The sequence below is a fragment of the Varanus komodoensis genome, unplaced genomic scaffold (genome assembly GCF_004798865.1).
Source record: "Varanus komodoensis strain SLA01 unplaced genomic scaffold, ASM479886v1 scaffold52, whole genome shotgun sequence".
In the NCBI taxonomy this organism is placed as follows: domain Eukaryota; kingdom Metazoa; phylum Chordata; class Lepidosauria; order Squamata; family Varanidae; genus Varanus; species Varanus komodoensis.
Window position 1 is genome coordinate 2,361,788 of NW_025336114.1, and position 16,264 is coordinate 2,378,051.

The following is a 16,264-nucleotide window of genomic DNA, read 5'->3' on the forward strand; positions in this document are numbered from 1 at the left end:
TGCTATATATTGCCACAATTTATGGCAAGGTAGAAGAGGTTGGCAGTGCTATTTTAAAAGCACTACACCCTTATGAAAAGGTGTGAGCCCTGATGGGAAAGCTAAGCAATACCTGCAAGGTCACCAGCACAGGTGGTTTACCATCTCATCCCACTTGTGAGGGAAGGAGCAAAATCCCCTAGAAACAGGAACTCAGACTCGCATGGATCAGTTTGGAAGGAAAGAGGTTTAGAAGCAGTTCAGCACCAGAGAAATGCTGTGCTGAATTCTTTCTTTCTTTCTTTCTTTCTTTCTTTCTTTCTTTCTTTCTTTCTTTCAGCTGGATGTCACCATGGTCTACCGAAATCTATGGGAGAATGAGCCCTACTGAGTCCAACAGAACTTAATTCCTGCTTAGAACAGCAGGTTTTGCTCTGATACCTCAGAAAGGATCAGTGCATAAAAAAGAGGCTGAACTTTAAAATATAATTGTGTCCAAATACCCCCACTTTTTCCCATGATATATAAATAAAATGCTTTTACTTCTGTCCATCTTTAAACCATTTACAGAGTAAGTGCCTGGGATAGTGAAGCATGGGGGCTGTGGAAGGAGACGTCCAGGTCTGGAATCCAGAAAATAAAATGCTGCTGTTGTTGTCATTGTTGTTTAATTGAGCTCATTTGCTAAAATGCACAGGAACCCACTTTACTCTCAGCTCTTGAAAAGACTACATCTGCAGCCTAAGCATATCCATATCTACTCAGATTTCAGTGGCACATACTTCCAAGTAAGTATGCATAGAATTGCTACTCACATCACATGAAGTCATTACATTGAGGATTTTCCTCCTACATAAGTAAAAAAAATGCATTTCAGTCACAGGAGGAGGGAGAAGGTGGAATCAATGAAGCTGAGTAGAAAAATATTAAACAAGTAGAGTTAATCACAGGATATTTTACTGCTAGCATGCTGTATTGGTAGGTGCATTCAAGGAAGGCCTTCAGACCAGCTTACAGTATACTCCCTTACAGAGAAAGCACAACTGTTAGAGCATAGATCAGCCCTGAGAACAGCATGCTACGAATATGGTTATTTAATGTGTAAAAGACAACTCCCACAGGAAATTGATAAGATGCGCTGTTTAATTAAGGAGTTTATTACAGGCAGGGTCTTTAGGGTAACTTTCTGGACAGAAGAACAATGAATGCAGTTATCACTAGACAGCACACAATGGTGGGGAAAGTCAGACAAGCATCTTTCTAACCAAATCATAGATTGTTCACTAAAAGTGGAAGTGGCTGACACACTGCAGGCAGCACACCCACTCGCCTTCTGGTCCCTGACACACCACAGCTGGCATAACCTATGGGATGCTGTGAAGGGTAAACTGCTTGGTAATCCTTCAATAATCCTATCAAGTAGGCCAGTATTATTATATCCATATTGCAGATGGGAAGGCAAAGGTGACCGCATGCCTAAGGCCACCTGGTGAGTTCCTGGATGATGAGCTTTCTACCAAGACCTTACAAGCTCACACTTGGAATCACTATGCTATGTAGTTTACAGCCATAGATCAAGCAGTAGACCAAGCTGTTAATATTCAGCAACAACACAGAGAAAGCCAGAGTGCTTGGCTAGGGAAGGGAAAAGAAAAAGCAGTATTTTCCTTTTTCTCTTAACAGATACTCTGACACTGTGTGGCACTGTTGTTCTCTCCTTAGGATCATATACTTCTGATAAATTTAACTGCAATGAGACGGTTATAACAGGATCACACCTTTGAAAAGCAGTAATATGTACTCACACAAAAACTCACTGAAGTCACTAGGCCTGTATAAAGATAGAGCTCAATGGTAAATGTTCTTATGATTACAAATTTGTCAATGCAAATTTTACTGTGGCAGCATGTGGTGACTTACAGTACAATCATATGCATGCCTACATAAGAATCAAATGGGATTTATCTTCAGGTAAATGTGTTTAGGACTGCAGTTTGTGGGTACAATCTCATGTTGTCCTCATGGTAGCTGGCCAGCAACAAGATTCCAGTTAAGTTCTCTGTACCAGTGTGCCTTGAAGATACATCAATGTAGAGTCCCCTGAATTAGTGTATTTCTTGGGTTATTCTGCTAGCAAAGGCCAAAAATAGGTAACACTGGATGTATGCCATGGGAAGAATGGAACAAAATAGGTAATCTAAGCTTCCTTGGACTGCAGTCACACTCCCCAAAATAGCATACTATTACCTTGGTAAAAGAGATGATAAAAGCTGAGATGCATCCACTGAACTCAGGAGAGCAAAATAGCATTGCCTCCACCTTCATCCAGTCTGCCCACAGACCGATATAAGAGCATAGGATTCTGACTAACTCAACAATCAGTCACAGTTCATCTACAGTGATATGTAAACCCAGAGACTCATATCTCCAATGGTATTCCTACTACCACTCTTGCTCATGCTATGAAGGGTCCAGAGCAAAGACAATGGGGAGGAGGGTGACCTTGGTGATGGGAACAGCTAAGGGAACACTTTGCTTATACAGTCAGAACTCAGACAAAATACAGAACAGCATATTGCTAATACTTATCTCAGAACCCCAGAAATTTCTAAACACTCAACAGGATCCTGAACTTCGTTCTGACAAGTGAGAAACAAAGTAAACATTCCATTAATTAAAGCTAGCTGAGTTACCTGTCCTACTCTCCTGTAACCATATAGGACCCAAATCTGAACTGGGTCCAAGGCCCTTCAGGAGAGTTTAAGCTTCTTCTCCCATTCTCTTTGTCACAAAATTCTACTCATGTCAGGAGGGGTGTTTAAAAAAATCTTACTGTGTACTTGGTTAAACAATCTTTCCTCTTAGCTTAGCTTAAATTGCCCCAAACAAGAGGTACAAGCTGTAACACCTCACCCTGTGAGGTGAAATGTCTGTTTGCTGATAGCAGCTCACTGCAGCCACCTGACAAATTTGCTTCTGTCACCAGTACCTCAAGTATGGCAAGATAATCTGCTTGTGAAAGCTCTTAACTTGTTAATAACGTGGGAACTTGTTCTTCCAACCACAACTTTCAAGATTTCAGTATAACAATTGCAACTTGGTATTATTTTGAACAACATCAAATGAGTAAGATGTGCAAATACCAAATGACAAAAAATGCTGTTCTCTAATTTATGGTATCTAACTCCTGATGTTTTTCCCATCCACCCACCCAAAACTACAAGACCTACCTTGTAATCCTATCTATTAGTTAAGGGAGTATTTCTTTCTTCACTCTCCAAGGACTTTTTCCTTTTTCCTCAAAATCCATCTTCAAACAGTCCTAACTAAAATGTTTATCTCCCTCCAATTAATCTTAGAACTCCACTGTTCAAAGCCATTTCAGGGAAAAAAAGGAAAATCATATTTAAGTTGTATAGTTCCCATAGCTGATCAAAACACTATGTTTATCTCCTTTTCTCCCCTAAAACAAACTGTATTGTTGTTATTGTGGTTGTGGTTCTTGCTGTCAACAACATATGTTAAGTGCCTGAAGTTTTCTAACCACTACACAGTGGTATTAAAAGACAATCCCAGCCTCACAGCCCAATTCAATAGCTACACGTCACTTTTCTTACTTTTTCTACAGTATTCTCATACTACAACTCAGGGGTGGGCAACTTTAGTGCCTCCAAAGGTTTTGGCCTACAACTGCCATCAGCCCTCAGCATCCTGGCTAGCACTAATGGGAGTTGTAGGCCAAAACACCCAGAAAGCCACAATTTGCTCACCCCTCTTCCTGAACAGGAATAGGGAAGCAGAGGCGTAGAAAATGAAAGAATATCACTCTCTGGAGTCATTGCTCCGGAAGACCCAGTGGCCATCTAACTGCAGTGCTTATGTACTGCACTTGCTCATTATTACTGATTACTACTTTTAGAGCATTGGTTTGGGGTGGATTAAAAACAAAATGAAGGAAGGGAGCAATCCAAGGCACAGCCTGGCCACAATTTTTTGGATGAGATCCTGTTAATACAGCCCAAGGATGTTGACAACATGCTTGGCCAGGTTTGCACAACCGTGTCTATACCAGAACGTTGCCTCTCTTCACTAAGAGAAGTAGCCAGGAAGGAATGGTTCACTAGCCCAAGGAGGAGATCAATGCCTCTTTATGAGGAAGAATGCCCCATGCCATCTGAAACAGGCCGTGGTGAAGCCACTTCTTCTCTAGACCCAGAAGAGCTTTATAATTTTGCAGTGGTGGCACATAACACTTTCATTTCAGTCTGGGTTCAGACCTGGTTTTGGATAGGAAACAGCTTTGGTGGTCCTGTATGTTGATCTATGCCAGAAGAGAAATAGCAGGAGTGCAACTCTGCTGGTACTCCTGGATCTCTTAGCAGTTTTCAGTACCATCACTCATGGCACCCTTCTTGGGCAGCTGGCTGAGCTGGGAGTAGGAGGCACTGCACTACAGTGGTTCTGCTCTTACGTGGGCACCCAGTTCTGACAGATATTGAAAGATATTGCTTAGCCCCTTGGATTCTCCAGAATGGGGGTCCTCAGGTGTTGGTCTTGTCCCCCATGTTATTTACATGAAACTGTACATCTACATGAAACAGCTGACTGAGGTCATCTGGAACTGGGTTCAAGTGTCATCAGTATGAAGAAATGAAAATAAAGAGGCCAAAGCTTACTGAGATCAAACTCAACTGTGAGAAACTAAGGCCATTTACCATTCATTCAGAGGTCTGAAATTACTGTACAAATCAGAAGGTCTATACTTCAAGTTTGTTAAAAACATGCATGTTCAGTCTTGCAGTCCTATAAATATACCATTACAAAACATGTGTTTTAAAAGCTGGCCCTGGGGAGGGCAAATTTTGGAGAGACTGCAGCATGCATCCCTTTTTCTCAGTTGTTATTAGCCCCAGGAAAGAAAGTTTCCATTGACACCTGTGCCTGCAATTAATTTTACTTAAAACATAACCATAGTGGCTAATTACATAGAGTCATGTCTAGTTTGGCCCTGAGCACTGATTCATGACTTTTCTTTCCCTTGCTCCCTACCTTAGAATGCATGTAGATAAGCAGCTTCAACTTGCTATTAGGTGCCAGAAAAGCAAGGCAAGGCAATAAATAAATAAACCTACCTATCTTTAAAAATGGGCCAAAGACATGCAATGTTAGAATGCCTGGATTTCTAGGTGAAAATATAGTTTCACATTCAATGCATCAAAACTAGTTCTTTTTCCATATGCACATCTTACAGATTGTCATGTATCCAAAGATAATGCAGGGTTCTTTTTGGTGGTGTGGTATATTCAGCTAATACCAGTTAGCAATGCACACAAACCATCCAATGCCTGAGTGATGCTCTCCATATACTTTATCCCCAAAGAGAATTGACTGTGTCAATTTTTTATCCCAGTTTTTTTCTTACTGCCCTGATGTAGTTTGCTATTCGGGTGACACAGCCAGTCACTCCAGCAACCAGCAAGAAGAGTCATGATGCAGAAGTGGCATAGCATAAAGTTAAAGCAATGTGGTCCTAAAGTCATGCTTCAGACAGCTTTTTGAAACTGTCCTACAGAGTAATAAGAACCATAATAATAAATGGGTGAATCTGTCAAGTTACATATTACAATATACATCACAGCTGCTTCTCACCACATACCAGCACAAATCTTGAAACAAAGCAATACATTAAGCATCATGAACAAAGGGTAGAGGTCTGAACACATATATTTGTGTGTGTGTGTTTAAATAAAAGCACCCCTGTATTTTGTTCAGGAATGCCTACATTCCAAAAGGAACAATGTTAAAACAAGAAAGTGCATAACATGCACTGCATTGCAACCCCAGGGCAAGATAGCTTAATGAACACAGTTTGTGTCAGGTGATAAATCAGATGCCCTTTATCTTGTGTGTCACAGTTGCATACACTGAAATACTGACAACAACAGCAACTGTAACCAGCATTTTTACTGACAAGTGATAAATCAGGTGCCCTTTAACTCATGTGTATCAGTTGCAAATTTAGTTAATTAGAAATTCATGCTCACTTCTTTTTATGTATTATTTCCCAGAAGATTTACCATGAGCTGTCATATTTGACTACTTCCCAGGATTAAAGTTCTCAGATGTTTAGCAAGTACACCCATAAGAGTGTACAGCACTTCACTAGAGAGCACTAAGTCCTTGGGTATTTTGCAAACTGGATAAACTCTTCTGAGAAGAGAGGATCAGCTGCTATTCTGCTGTAGATGAGGGTTACTGAAATGTTTCACTGATATGTGAGTGGGGATTACGAGCTCTGCTGCAAACCAGCAATGCACACAGATGGGTATTACATCCACAGTATATAAGGAATCTAACTGATAGAGGGGAAAAAGGAAAGGGAAAGCTCCACCTATATCTATGTTGCTTCAAAATAAACTGAGTTTAATTATGCCCCCAGAAAGATGCCACAGGAGTCTAAGATAGGTTGCTTCTGAGAATAAAATACAGAGGAAAAGGAAGATTATGTATGCTGCCCTGGGTTCTCTGCGGGGGGGGGGGAGGGGGGGCGGAATGGGATATAAATTTATATTGTACTCAGTGGGACTTCTGAAAGATATACTGTTGTCCTTGTAATTAGGCACATGCTTGGTTTCTTATGTAAACACTGACTTCCAATTACCAGTTACACCACCAATCTAGGCCCAATACATCTCAAGACACAATCTGATGGCTTTCTAATATTATTTGGGGAACCATAAGAGTACAGTTGGTCCCCGGGTTATGAAAAACCGGTATCTATGAATGCATGGACTGCCATAAACTCTATAGGAATATTTCTAGGGAAAGGCCATGAATATCTCTAGGGAACTACGTGACGTTTTTGGCGACAAAGCATCAGTGGCTGCATAGTTCTCTAGAGATACAGTATTCATGGCTTTTTATTTTGTGACATCAGCTCAAGAGTACCCAAGCCAGTGTGTTTCAGGGCGTGTGTAGGGCACATAGTTCCCCTTTGGTTTTTCTTTCACATTGGCCTTGTAACCAGGCCCTCAACTGATATAAGGCCATTTAGGATGAGAAAAAGAAAATGGCTGTACACACAACCCTTGAGGCCTACTTGAAGAAAGTATCTCTAATGGTAATCCATCCCCTCAAGCAGAACAATCAAAATCTGACTTTCCAGCACCAGGCCCATCTCTATCATCATTAGTTAATGTTAGGCTCAATGTTACCCCAAGAATGTTCTAAAGTGTTTTAAGTACAGTTTCTTATATTTCTTTTCTACAATACTGTATACCTACACACATGCACACATACATAAAGATTTTCTCTCATTACTTTATTATTACGATGTTATATTGTGTTTTATTTTAGTTAATATGTAAATCTTTCTTAAGTGTTTATATGCATAGAAAGGCAAAATATATACATACACTAAGACAAACATCAGGTGTGCTCATGTGATCCAACTTACATACAAGTTCAACTTACGGATGTTCTCAGGAATGGGACTCAATCTGAGGACTACCTGCATCCACAGCCCAGGGCCCAAGCTTCTGCAACCTCAGAGCTTTTGCAACCATAGAGTTTTTAGCTATCTCTACAAGGTCAGAAATCAGCCTCAGCATTCCAGAGGGCAGGGTAAGGAGAAAACTGGGGCCAGTGGCTTGCATCTTAGCCAGATGGCACCCCTGCTGCAGTCCCCCTCTGTGATGCTTTATCCAGATGTCTGAAAACAGGCATCTACCTGAAATTCAAGGCATACAGTACAGGGCAGCAAAAATTGCTGCCACCACAGCCTCTCACTACCCATCGGTTGCACGTAAGTCTCTGTGTTTAGAGTACAGAGGACATTGCATTGCACCTTCTGTGCAAGGCCGTTCATTTTGAAAACAAGGATTTTTCAAAAAAAATCCTTTTTGCACTTCTCTGATCACCAAATATCACAAATGTTGCTGGTTCTAACTCCTCACCACATCTGTCAAATCAGATTAAATGCTAGTCCAAATATTTTCCTCATAAGCTATTATAGTACTTTAAAAATCTGTTCTGTTAAGAAAAATCCAGGCAGCGGGATGTCTATGATGCTGAATTGCTATATTTTTCCACAGGCAACACATACATGCCATCATCATAAAATGATTTTGGTGAGTCAAGAGTAGAAAAGAGTCTGAACAGTTTCAGAGGTTCTTTCTAAAACAAAACAAATGCCAGCATTTTGAGAGATGAAACTCCAGGTTGACAAATGTGGAATATCTTTAAAATAGGTTTATTGATGGGTTCTATATAAGCACTCAGGAAATGACTGTACAATGGAAAGGAAAACTCTTTTCTTGGTGAGAAGCAAGTCAAATTGTAGTAAGTATAATAAATACCAGAAAATAATAATATAATAAATGCAGAAAGAGAGACAGCTAGACAGACAAAACACAGAGAATGGGTAGGCTATAATCCTACACATATTTATCAGGGATGAAGTCCCACTGAATTCAATGTGCTTCCTTCTGGGTAAGCATATATAGAAATATGTATAAATATAGATGCCCTATCAAGGATTCTGCTTTCATCAATTACACAGCTGAATTACAAATTTGGATGAGGAATCGAAGCCTCTTCATCTTCCACATTAGAAATCTTAGGAGTATGGCATACTTACTATAAAAGAGCAACAGAGAATTAAAAATATGTTAAAAGTTAAATAATACTCTTTCTAGCATCATCCAACCTGTGCTCTTTTCCTTCTTGTAGCCCAGACTTCTCTGCCTGGGTATTACCTGATCACAGCAGTTAAAATATAACAGATTGTTCAAGGATGTTTTTGTTGTTGTTGTGGTATAGATATATTATACTCATTCTTATTGAATTGACACAAACACTGCACTCTGCTCTATCCACAAAGATATAGCAAAAATATACAAGTATGCAGTTTTCAACAAACATTTTCAACATGCAAAATACACCTCCTCAGCATTTTTCCAACTACAACAATTTAATTGTGCATATTGTAGGCCCTACATTCATTTTAACACCAAAAGAATTGAAACTCAATTCTAAATATCTGTGCACAATGCAGAAACTGTTAGCAAAAATATTCTAGAGTAATCTGTGAGACCCAGTCATGTCCTTACTCTTCTCCCATAGTGCACTTCACTAATTAATTATGGATGCATTTTCCACCATCAGTTGTTTTGTTTCCATGATGTTAGAAATCAATTGCCAGCAACTTTGACTGATTAAAATGTAGTTTGTCCAAGCTTAGAGGTAGTCACTGTTGCTCATGACAACATGCACTGATCTAGGATTTTTTTTCCTGTTCCCTATGAAAGCACATTCTCTTTGACTTAAACTGATGTCAAACCACAATGTGTCCCCACAGCAGGTCAATGTTGTAGATCTCAATGCTATAAATGTCACCAAAATTAACTGGAACTTCTAATAGGTCACTCAATGAGCTTTACAATGCACAGAGGGCAAAATCAGGCTGTCTAGGCACTTGTGATTAATGGCAACAAAAATTACCAAGTACATAGAGTTTGAGAGTTAGGCTGGAGGAGAAAAAAGCCCCCATGAATCATGCATACAGATGTCTTGTCTTGCCCTAAGGGAAAGCTCAGCTGGATCTGGACGATTTTAATACATTCTAATCATTAAATAGCGTAAAAGCTGCAAATTGGGGAAAGGAGAAAAAAAGAAAGGGGTTCCCTACAAACAAGGTAATGACAAACTTCTAGCCAAACAGTCCAGATTACAATTGTGATAATTTCCCAATACTAGAATCCCTCCTTCTAATAACAAATTCAAATAACAAGCGCTAACAAACATAAAGCCTACATTGATTCACTGAGAAGTGAGAGAAGGCATCAGTGTTTCCTCCTGCTGCCCATCCCCAAGTTTTCAAAAGGAAAATAAGAATGACCTAAGAATCAGAAACAACTACCTTAAAGCACTCCAATATGAATTGATCGTGCTCACTAGGTACAGAATGTTGAGCGTCAACTGGAAATGAAAAGCCAGAACAGGCAGAATGCGCTGCTACAGCTCCTTGGTATGCTGAAGAGCAGAGCTGGCTGGCAGGAACCCTGAGCAGGATCACTATTAGATTTCGGCTGCAATTTTTGCTACATATTCCACTTGTTACATTCCTAGTGGGATCTGTGTGGACACACGTTACACACCTTTATACAAACTCACCTCAGCTTTTAAACACAGATGCACAGAAAACGGGATGTGTTGCAAAATACAGGCTGTGGCAAAACAATCCCCCCCTTCCACAGCCCCCAAAAAGCAAAAAGAAAGCGGTGTGGGGAGGGGGGTAGAATTGGGATTATAAGATGCAGCTGTGGTTTCACTTTCTTTCAGCAATTAGTTGAAAGCTCAGTGCATGCAGAACTGAATCAAAATCTTTGGGGAATTCAAAGGCAAGCAGGAGGCAAAATTAGAATGTCTTCCAGGATTCAATGGTAAGAAATACCTATGGAAAACTCCATCTAAGTACTAGTGAAAAGAAAAGGCCTAGAGAAAAATTACTGATGGAGGTGAGGAGAGCTCAAGGGCACTGCCCAAGGGGAAAGCATTCTGCATAGACCACGAAAGGAGACCGAAACCTGCAGCCCTCCAGACACTGATGGGCTAAAATTCCTATCACCTTTGCAAGCACTGCAACTTTAGGAGGATGGCAGGAGTTGTAGGGCAACAGTGTCTGGTGGGACACACATTCTTCATCCCTGACACTGTTTATTACTAGGCCAACAGGCTCTCAAGGCAGGGAAATTGCTTAAAGGAGGCACCATGTTAGCAGCACCTGTGAATTGTAGCAGCCTATCCAGTTAATGGGAAGTGAATTCTGGTGAACTTCATGGGATGTAGTTCATACTGTGCATCAGCTGATCACCAGGACCATTAAGCCCTCTTTAAGTTATCTAAACACCGTAAGCTCTGAAGCAGCTCAGTAGGAAACTCCTTTGGGAATTTAGGAAGCTGCCTGGCAATAGGGTGGTGGAAGTTTAGCTGATCTCTGGGGGAACTCTTTCCAAAGGCTACTGTGATGGCTTTGACAATATTAAGAGACAGAGAACAAGGTGTTCCCTTCTTTCACACACATCTCCAAAAAGCTTTCAAAATATTAAACATTAATTAAAATGTATACTGTTGTTTTGTTTTACTTTATTTAAAAAATCCTTGATTTTTGTCTACCAGGCTAAATTCGCAGATAATATTTAGCCAAGAAAAAATACCTTGACATCAACTTGAGCAAAAGAAACACACACACACACAATGTTGTTGCTCTCTCCACAGCTAAATTGTACAAAACCATTTTTCCTCTGCTGATTAAGGGGCAAGAGATACATGTTGTTCATGTATGCATTAAATATACAGGCTGGGTGTAATATGCATATAACTCCCAAGTTGCAGTTTAGTTTTTTGCTTAGTCTCCAATTACTTCAAGTTTTGTTCCAAGGTGAATAGGCAAGATGCAGCTTTTAACTCTGTGTGTAAATCACACAATGGGCTACACTGAAAATCAAGTCACCCTCATGAATGCACCCTTATGAAGAAAGAACCAAAGGAATGATTAAGAGCAGATGAATTACCTGGTTGGTCTTTACTTCTCTACAGACAATTGAATGTACACTATCCCCCAAGAACCTGCTACCAACTGGAGTTTCCAGCCTTGTGTCAGTGTATGTAAAGATATACCTGTATGCTCATGATGAATACTAAATCCATGGGATACCAAAAAAGTTATCTGCATATAGAAAAGTCCACTAACATGAAGGAGAACTGGGAATAATATCTCCACTGTGGGGGAAAGCTGCACAGGAACAGTGAATCAACTATTTGTTCCTGATTATTCACTGAGCAAAATAATTATAGTGCCCAGGTAGAAAGCAGGAAAATTTACAGCCACCAAACCAGCTCATTAAAAATGGCAACTCTGTTGTTCATTTCAGTTCTGTTTATCAAAAGACTACTGGACTGACCTCTTGAAATGAATGTCTTCAAAAACAAAAACTGGCAATGTGTCTGTGAATGTTCATGGAACACATAAACAACACATTTGAATTACTTGTCACTGCTGTAATGTTCAAAAGAAAACAACTTCTTTTGACAACAACTTCTTTTGATGCATGGCAGAACATCTGATCTAGTTTGATGGAGCTCCAACCTGAACCTTTCCTACAGAAGCAAACATGAAACCTTTAGGGAGTGCATGAAAACTTGTTTAATGTCTCTCTCATTATTCAGGCTGGGAATCAACAAATAGATGGATTTTTTAGTCATTTTCAAAGCAACTGACATGATGCCTTGCAGCACACTAGCAAAAAGGGAGCATGAAATACAGCTGCTGGGTAGCGTTTAAATCTAGAAATTGCTGACCAGCCTAGCCATGGTGATAGTGACACAGAAGTGTATCTGGTAGATAAGTATACTAGCACAATGCAATTTTCCTTCAATCAAAACACAAGCTGGCTCCTTATATAAAGGAAAAGAAGAACATTCTACTTCAATTCTGAACAACAGCCATAGTGTAAAAGCAGATTAGACTGTAATCTCTTCCATGCCGTGTTCCAGCTGTGCAACATCCTCCGCCTCAAGGCTCAATCTTCACATCTACCTAAGATGCAATCAAGACAATCTTCATTTTTCCATAAAGCAAAGTAGCAGCATCAGCACACATGGCAACCACAATACTTGACCCAGATAACAGACGTAAGCTATAACAACAGCAACTCGAAGTAGAAAACATTCAAGAATGAGTAAATTCTCTTATAGCCTTTGGCATTTCCCTAAAATAGAACTTATGGAGCAGCACAAGGTTCAGGGTTACAGAATAACAGTAATTACAGTTACATGAAATTTGGGGTCAGAGTAAAGGAAGCAAGCTGACTGTCCATTCCTCCCCTTTGAATTCTCATTCCTTTTGTAGGCCAACACCAACGAACTGTCTAGCAGAGGGTCCTAGCAGTTACTACCATGAGCCTACTCTGCCCAAAATTTTTACAAGTTAGGCAAGCTTGTAAAGATGGTGCCAAAGCCCTGAAAAGCACTTTTATGAAGACAAGCCAGACAAAGATGTAGCACAAAGTACTACAGGATGTCCATACAGCATTTTGTTCCATAATCTCTCATCTTTTAACATTTGGGGCTTGACAAATGTATTTCCCTGACCTTGGAAATTCCTTTGGCACAAAATGGTTGAATTTATTAGCAGCTCAGATGGATTTTTAGATGGATAAATTCACTAGAGCTTGGCCTATGGATGTTTACTAGGAGAAGAAAAAGAACAGAACCCCCTGATTGAGAAACAATATGCACACACTGATATTAGCTTTCTCTAACCTAGTGACCTCCAGACATTTTGGACTGTAATTCCCATCATTCGCAGACAGCAAGGGCATGCAATGGCTGTTCAACATATCTGGAGGGCATCAAGTTGGAGACAGCTATATTACAGGATGCTAGGGATATATCATTAGGGGAACCAAGGAAGTGTGTAACTAAAAATGTTTTTGACCAAATTGGGCTCTCTTTTATGCACTCAGCAGGAAAGAATCAAGGATGGACAAAACCAGGATATATTCTCAGAAAACTAAACATACAGTTCACCATTTTGACCTGTCAAAAATTCTTTGCCAATAGATCAAATATGGTCAGGTATTTAAACCATAAATATTGGTCAAATATGGTCAGGTATTTAAAGCATGAATTTAGCAAAACTGTAACAAGGAGAGATGCTTATGACTGTTGTTATGAAACAAAGAAGCATTATGCAAAGAACAATATGATCAAGCAATAGTCAATAAGCTGAAAAGTTGTTCTTGGTTCTGCTCCTGCAAGCAGTTTATATAGTTTGTTTACAATTAAACAAAAACATGTCTAGTGACTATAAAAAGAAAACTCCATTTTGGCATGATAAGATTGTAAGGCAAAATAGGGGTGCATGCTCTCAAATGATGAGTCTGTGCATGCATGCAAGCAAGACTACGGTCTAAGGAGCTCACCTCTGTCTTTGCTGCCCCACAACATTCTAGCAAGTTCTTCTGCACAGAAAGAGTCATGCTACTGCTCCCTGTCAAGACATGGCCAAGCTACATCCACGGCAGTGTCTTAAGAACTTGAGCACGGACAGCTGAAGAGGAAATACTATGTGCAAGCAGCTGCACAAATACATGGTTCTTTCTTCAGGCAAATGCACTGGGTGCAGACAACCAAAGCAGTGCTAATTCAGCTGTGTGACACTGGGAATTGAGCCTACTGTTGGCTTTTTGCTCCTTCTCCTATGCAGGTAACACCTGAAGAGGCTGCATGACATGGTCAAAAAGCAGGCTAAGGGCATTCTTGGCTACCTGGATTATGGTTAATTTTCATATAATAAATGGCCTATTGACATGGTAAAATAACAATTTATGTGACAAAAGCATCCCAATTCTAGAAAGGGGCATGTTTGCATAACAATTGTGCAATTACCACTTGCAATTACTGTAATTTGGTTGAGGGAGAGGGAAGTTAAAATTAAAATAAAATGTTTGTAAGGTAGCTGCATTATTGTTGAAAACAGATACCTCTTTATGATTGCTTTTAAAAATGTATATATGTATGTTTCTATAACATCTTTCTGTATAAACACTTGTATATGTTCTTTTAAGTGTATTTGATTGAAGCTAATGGAAAAACATCAGTACCTCGCTTAGACTTGTAGAGATTTTGATAATAAGAAATGCAAGATAATAATTGATGGCAAAAGTGAAAATCAGCAACCAGTGGATGTTTGTGTGGTCTTTTAAGATGTTTCAATGATATGCAAGGTAAAAGTTAAAAGTGAATAAAGTGAACAATGTATTCAAGTTCTAACTGAGTATCTCCAGTGTTCACCTATGTTCAGTTTGAGAAGATTCAGCTTACAGCTTTTGGCAACATTAATGTGGTCTTTAAGAAAGCAGAAATAAGTTTTGTTAAAAATGATGTGAATAACATGTCATTTTACAGCATAAAATATAGCTGTTCCCTTTTACTTATTGTTCCATTGTTGAGCTATGTTACTTTCTCCGGGTCCTTGGGCATCTCTCCATTTCAAGAGCTGTCATTTTTGCTGTTGTCTAGCAATCAACAACACTGTGATAAGTCGAATAAAAGCAAATACAATGGTATAAACAGAGTACACTGTACTAAGCACAGCTGCCTGCATATTCACCCAGACAGAAACTGCATGGGGCTTTTCCCTAATAATATGCAATTACAAAGGCTGATCCAGCCCTGACAGACAGCTTAGTTCAGATGTGCTAAGAACTAGCCAAGTGCAATAAAACCCTGAATCTACTACAACCAAGCAACAACAAGACTGTGTTGGATGGTTAGTCCCTGTAATATCAGATAAGCCTAAAATGCAAATACTTAGGCCTTTTATTCTTAAATCTTAACTTCAACGCTGGACTCTTTGGGGCTGAAAGCAAGGAAGATCCCAAAGAAGGGATATTCATACTCTTCTACATGATCATGCTGATGGCTGTTGGTGCTCTTTCAACAACTCCAACACCAGGGCATAAACAAACCTTAGGTTAATGTGAGCCTAAAGAGTGCTAATGTGAGCCTAAAGAGTGCTATTTCAGGATAAACAACTGCAGAAACAAGCTCCAATCATGTCCAGGAGCCTCACTAAACAGCTCGCTCCTGATGGGCAGAGCAATACAGTACTATGACCCTACTGCAACCTCCCCAGACTAGGACCCTGCAGATGTTTTGCACCAACTTCCACCAGCCCTGGCCAGTTTAGCCAATGGTCAGGAATCCTGGAAGTTGTAATTTAAAATGTCTAGAGGGCACAATGCTGGGGATGGTGGTCTTACTGGAAGTTAAGTCACACTTAACATCATATTGCGAGCACAGGCGGTCCTTGAGTTACGAATGTCCAAATTACGAACAACCTTTTCTTACGAACAAACTGCCATAATACCTATTAATTAAAAAAAATACTGCAGAAAATCGTCAACAACACAGACAGAGTAAGCGAAAAGAGAGAGGTCTCCAAAGCATGCCTTCCTGCCCCTCCTATCTGGAGAGGGAAATCTGACCAGCATATCATTGCTGCAAAGAGGCAGCACTAGTGAGTTGGGGGTGGGGGAGAATAGTCATGGTTTTTCCACAGTCATGAAGTCCTGCACCTTATTTTGTATGGAAATAAGTACTATTGCTTTCAATGGGACTGACTTCCAAATATGCATGCCTAGCATCAGCACCAGTGCTGTCTGTTTGCCAGCAGGACACACTGGAAGTCAATGGGAAACCAGTGCTTTCTTAAGGACTT

General features: G+C 40.0%; 1 protein-coding gene across 3 annotated transcripts in view; it reads right to left on the minus strand.

Annotated features, from left to right (window-relative positions):
• The window catches only part of TOX2 (TOX high mobility group box family member 2), a 250,921-nt gene that overhangs the window by 206,644 nt on the left and 28,013 nt on the right, over positions 1 to 16,264 (minus strand). The gene's annotated exons all lie outside the window — the stretch shown is intronic.